Source organism: Salvelinus fontinalis, chromosome 28 (genome assembly GCF_029448725.1).
Source record: "Salvelinus fontinalis isolate EN_2023a chromosome 28, ASM2944872v1, whole genome shotgun sequence".
In the NCBI taxonomy this organism is placed as follows: Eukaryota; Metazoa; Chordata; class Actinopteri; order Salmoniformes; family Salmonidae; genus Salvelinus; species Salvelinus fontinalis.
In genome coordinates this window covers 9,946,859-9,952,858 of record NC_074692.1, presented here as the reverse complement: position 1 = coordinate 9,952,858, position 6,000 = coordinate 9,946,859, and positions in this window count along the sequence as shown.

The window sequence follows — 6,000 nt, the reverse complement described above, 5'->3', positions numbered from 1 at the left end:
CCCATCTAACAGGAATTACTCAGCTCTGCCTCCAGGACAAAACTCATCCCAATAAATGTAAACTTGCTAAACGTTCATTCATTCCGTTAACCATGACTCTGGCTTTATCAACTAAGTAAGATGCGTTTCTGGACACGGTTCCAGGATGTTATGACGAGACCAGGTCCAGTATTCACAGTGAGTCTCAGAGCAGGAGTGCTAGATAGGAGCAGTTTTGCCTTTTGGTTTATAATGAATAAGATTATATGTACGGGGGCAACCTGAACCTAGATCAGCAATTTTACTCTGAGACGCTTTATGAATACTACCCCATAGTGATAGGAATGGCTTGATCTGACTAGCATTGCAAATATAAACTGACTTGCTGACATGTCTTGTCGTGTTCTAAAGGTTTGCACACATTGCACCATGTGTGGATCTAGCATTCGTCTGCCGATCGTTCAACACTACACGTAAAATCGATGCGCACTCCGTTCGCAAATTACGGCCGGTGTTGTGCCCAGAATCTCCCCCTGCCAGAACCCCCCTCCCTTCATTCATTCTTTCTTCATCGCTGCGACTTGTTTGCTAGTTGAGATTTCTGCTCTTCACTCCGTTGTTAGTTTAGCCTAAATTTCACTGATTTTAGAAGCAGAAAGCATTATTATTTGTGTCCTTCAAGGCAGCTGTCAATTATCACGTTAGGCTGCGTTTCATTTAATTTAATTTATATCGGTTTGATCGCTGGGAAGGACACAAATAATAATGCTTTCCGCTACTAAGATCAGTGAAATGTAGGATAAACTGACAATGGAGTGAAGAGCAGAAATCTCAACTAGCAAGCAACTGGGGCGGCAGGTAGAGCGTTGGGCCAGTTACCAAAAGGTTGCCAGATCGAATCCCTGAACTGACAAGGTAAAAATCTGTTGTTGTGACCCTGAACAAGGCAGTTAACCCACTGTTCCTAGGCTGTCATTGTAAATAAGTATTTGTTCTAAACTGAAATTTCTAGTTAAATATAGCTTTTTTTTAAATTGCAGCAATGAAGAATTTAGTGTTTGCACGTTTGCGCGTTCACGCAAGGGGGGGGGTCTGTCAGGGGGTGGATTTCCGGCACAGTTCAGAGGTGCTAAGTTCTCTAGGTCAGCAAACGCTATTGGTGTGTCTGAGCCCTAACACTGTTTGCTCAGAATGCATTGGGTTTATTTGACATGTTTTCCAATATCCCCCCTCCTATCACCATGCAACACATTAGACTGGGACCCACATTGGATGCCTTATTACAGTATAACCAAACTAGAATGCCAAGCTAGCGCTTGTGGTCTTCATCTCTGTTGTATGGAGATCTCGTTGCTTTAAAAAAAAATGTTTTCGAAAAGATTCTCTCCATGTAATCAAAAGGGTTCTGACTGATTCAGGTCCCCGCTTTGTAGATCACTTCTTGAGGATAATGTAGCACTGATTATCTTTTAGTTAAAAGCTATTATACAGAAATATATGTTCTTGAAAACTGATATCAAGAAATGATAGTCTTTAAAAACAACCCTTACATTCACGGTTCTGTCTTTGTCTCCAGTGGGACTAGTCCATTTCATTGTCCATTTGTCCACACACTGAGTGGCACAGTCCTTATTCCCCCCACTGTGTAGAGAATGAATGAGTGTGAGCACATAGCCTGAGAGCCAGTCTGTTTCAACTCTCTTGCCAACTCCTTATGTCATGCCAAACATGACATGATAATTCCATAAGGAGCTGGCAAGAGAGCAGAAATAGACTGGTCCTCAGGCAAGAGAGAGCACAGTGCTGCTGGTCACCTTTATCTAATGAATAAAAAGGAACAGGAAATGAATAGGTTGTCTACTGGAAATGAACAGGTGTCACAGGTTCTGTTGGGGTTTGTGTTTATGCTTGTGTGTGTGTATGTGTGTGTGTGTGTGTGTGTGTGTGTGTGTGTGTGTGTGTGTGTGTGTGTGTGTGTGTGTGTGTGTGTGTGTGTGTGTGTGTGTGTGTGTGTGTGTGTGTGTGTGTGTGTGTGTGTGTGTGTGTGTGTGTGTGTGTGTGTGTGTGTGTGTGTGTGTGTGTGTGTGTGTGCATGGTGTGAATGAGAAAGGCCAGAGAAGAATACAAGCACTGCCACTAGACTTGACTAGAGTTTCTCTTGTCGAGCCCAACTCTTCGCCGCTAAGACCAGCAACTAGTGTCTACTTACAACATTTGGAGACCCTTGTCTTAAGACTCTTCAAACTTCCTCACACATATATGCCATTTCTCTCCACCCAGCCCTACTGTGATGACTTCATTACCCCCTCCACTCCCAGCCCCCTGTCAGTGATGAAGATGAGGGGCCTAAAGGGTCACTGCTCTGAGTGGCCTCTTCACCCCAGCTGGAGTAAAGGAAAGGCTTTTCTGTATCACTATCCCTGGACAAAAAGACGCACAGATAATTCCAGGATGACCCGTCCCACCCGTCCCCCCGTCCCCCGTCCCTCTCCAACACTCCTGGCCTGACCTCTGGGCATGTTAGGGCCTGCGTTCACACGCTCCCCCTAGGACAGCTGGACCAGCCTGGGTCCCAGCCTTCATCCAGACCCTCTGTATGGCTACCTCTCCCTTCCGCTCCTCCATCACAAATCGGGTTTAAAAAGGCACTGCACCCCCCCCCCCCCCCCTTCCTTGGGCAACAATGGGCCGCCCCAACCCCTCTCCTCCCCCTCCTCCTCCACCACATCTGTGAGTGCCCCTCTGTCTCCTTATTCTTCCCCTAACCGCTCCATTATAGTCCCTCTTTCACTTGTAAATGTGGCCAGCGATACTTCTGATGGGTCTTTTATCCACACGGCCGGGGTCAGAGGAAAGGTAGGGGTTGGGGAAGGGAGGAGAGGGATGCAGTGGGTAGTAGGGTGGGCCAGAGAGGAGGGACAATTGCGACAAAGAGTTAAATCCTTTTTTTGTGTGCAATCAATTGGGACGATTGGCAAACCAAACTCTTGCCTGCATTCCTGTAAGCTTCCTAGCAAGACATTGCAGAGGCAGTAGAGACAAGACACAGGACAAGCATTTGGTTTGGTTTTCATGGACACTCGCTATATCACTACCATTGAAACCAATGGAGTGTGAGGGTAACATGATCCCGAGTGGTGCAGCGGTCTAAGGCACTGCATCTCAGTGCTAGAGGCGTCACTGCAGACACCCTGGTTTGAATCCAGTCTGTATCACAATCGGCCGTGATTGGGAGTCCCATAGGGGGCACAAAATTGGCCCAGCATCGTCCGGGTTTGGCAGGTGTAGGCCGTCATTGTAAATAAGAATTTGTTCTTAACTAGTTAAATAAAAAAAACATGTAATTTAAAACTATTGGGATGATACTGTTGTGACTTCCTACCAATTACTAATTTAGCTATTCAATCATGATATAGTGACTGTTTTTTCTGTTGATAGACTTAATTTGGGAGTAAAAGTTAGTGTTGAAATATCCTGCTCAACTTGTTGATAGAAAATGTCTCACAGATTTTTCCTGTGTGGGTGCATGTTGCAAGTGAGTGCAAGGGAGGAGGAGAAGGAGGGTGGTGGAACGGCCACCATGGTGTCATGTCTTGGTCAGTGTAGAGTGGGTTTATATGTTATTTTAGCTTCTGTTCTGACCTCAACAAAAACCCTCGCACACAACAAAGGCGTGGTCTCTGTGGTTATAGTCTCCACGACAACAGGTGGACAAAGGGGGAGCGGTGGGGGGAATGTGGGGCGCAGGGTAAAAGGGGGTGACCTTGGCCTCTATGTGGTCAGATGGGGTGTGAGGGCCACATGCCTGGTGAGTTTAGGGATAAGGAGGAGTGAAGAGGAATAATATCACGATGCCTCTCATTCTCTTCAAACTTGGAATGATTAATGACAACACAAACCCCTCACCCCCTCTTTCTCCACACAAACCACCCTTCCCAAACCCCCCACCGCACCACACACCATCCCATCTGATCTCTATAGGCCTGCTGCTGCTCAAACACTACCCTGTCCTTTGACATGGTCACTTTTCTAACACTGTTGATTGATGAATGACTCCATTCCCACCGACACGTCATGGTAATGCTGCAAGGAACGTGCAACTGTGGACCTGCCATGTCTGTGGACTAATGCCACCCAAAGTAGAAACATCTGCATCACACTTTAGGGTTTAAATCCTCTCTGCTAAAGTGTTAAAGGTTTTATACATGTTGACTAAAGTTCATTGTAGTATTTACAATGTCCTTTAGTAATAATATTGAAACAATTCTGAAGATTAGATGGGATATTGATGATGACACAGACAATAAAAACTGATTGCTTCACTTTCTGTCGCTCAATATAAAATCTCTCCCTCTGGTTGGGCAAATGGTTTCGCTCAACAACAAAAAAAGAGCATCATGGCTGTTATTGGCTCTAATCAATGATGTCATCCCTCTCCTATACAGTCAGAGCTGTACTATAAACAGAGTATGTCTGTAACTGTGACTCCATGGACAGGTGGAACAATGGTGGAGTGTGAAGAGAGAGAAAGCGACAGGGAGAGTAGATAGTCACTGTTCTCAGAGGCAACAAAGCAGGGTTCCTCTTTGGTACCAAAGGGTGGTGATGGGGGTGGTGAGGACAAAGGGGGGGGGGGGGGGGGGGGGGGACGACACTGAGAGTGCTCTGGCTCTGTGAGTGGTCAGTCAGCCTCAGTGATGGCTCCAGACATCTCAGACATCTCTCACTCACTCAGACTCACACGCCTGCCTGCTGCCACGGACGGAAGACCAAGAAAGAGCTATTGGCGCTTGCCTGCACAGCTGCACCGCACAATGACACATGTATATGGATGGACACAACCACACATGCATGCAATAGCTGCATATTACAAACCATATGCAAGACAAGCTTACTAAAGACTTATTTATCATTTCTCTGTTTGAGAACAACAGCGTACCACCACAGAGAAAACTGGCTGGATCCGGCATAGGCGGCTAGTGATGACATATCCGGGGAGGGGGGGGGGGGGGGGGGGGGGCGTGATGAGGAGGCAGGGGGTGGTACATCATCATATGGATATCTGCAGTCCCTGTCTCCCTCAGCTCTGCCATCACTAGGTAGTTGTGGTGGTATGCAACTCAGACTACGTTAAGATGTAAGGGGATATATGAAGACAACAGGCGGGGGGGGGTGTACACACACATAGTGTTATTACCAGGTGGTCTCTCTCATGATATGTTACTGTGTTACTATCTATGTGAAGTATAACTGAGGATCTAAGAACAGCCTGGAGTGGAGTTTCACGTTATCCCTGGCGTGCCGTACCATACCCAGTACAGGAGTTAGTCCATGTGACCCGACAGTGGATAATGCTATTCGGCTGTAACGTCAGCTCAGCAGCCCTGTGATGCTCCTCTGCCTCTCCGCCATCCCCTGCTCTTACACAGTGGTGTTGTGTCACCCATCGCAAAGACACAGAAGCCTGGTCACGTGACTCGGGTGTCCAAGGGACATGAGGAAGGAAGGAAAGAAGCGACTGACCCTGATCACAACAAAGGCTGCTATAGTATCAGCTGTGTGAGTTGAATGTATATGGAACATGGTGATCCAGCAATGGACGTCATGGTTTAAATCAGTAGATCTGTGATAAAGATAAATAACACATCCAACCGCATCTTTTATCATCTTATTTTCATTCACAATAATACACTTTCTGTCCATATACGTCATCCTCTAAACGTACTACCAGCTTACGGAATACAAAGTCAAATTAGTGCTGTTTTCTGGCATATAAACTCTAGTTGGATATTGATAAAGGTGTTGAAAGACTTGTTTAATCAGAGCAGTTTGCAGCTGTTTCATGTTGAAGTGTATTCATATCATTACAAGAACGTGTTCAACAGAGAGGGCTGGGTTCAGACATCCGAAACACACTGCTGTTGAACTGTAGATCAAACAAATCACATCAGAAGACATGCTAATAGTGTACAGTATATCAGATAACAATCCCAGTCATTACATGATCTCAAAAAGACTAAT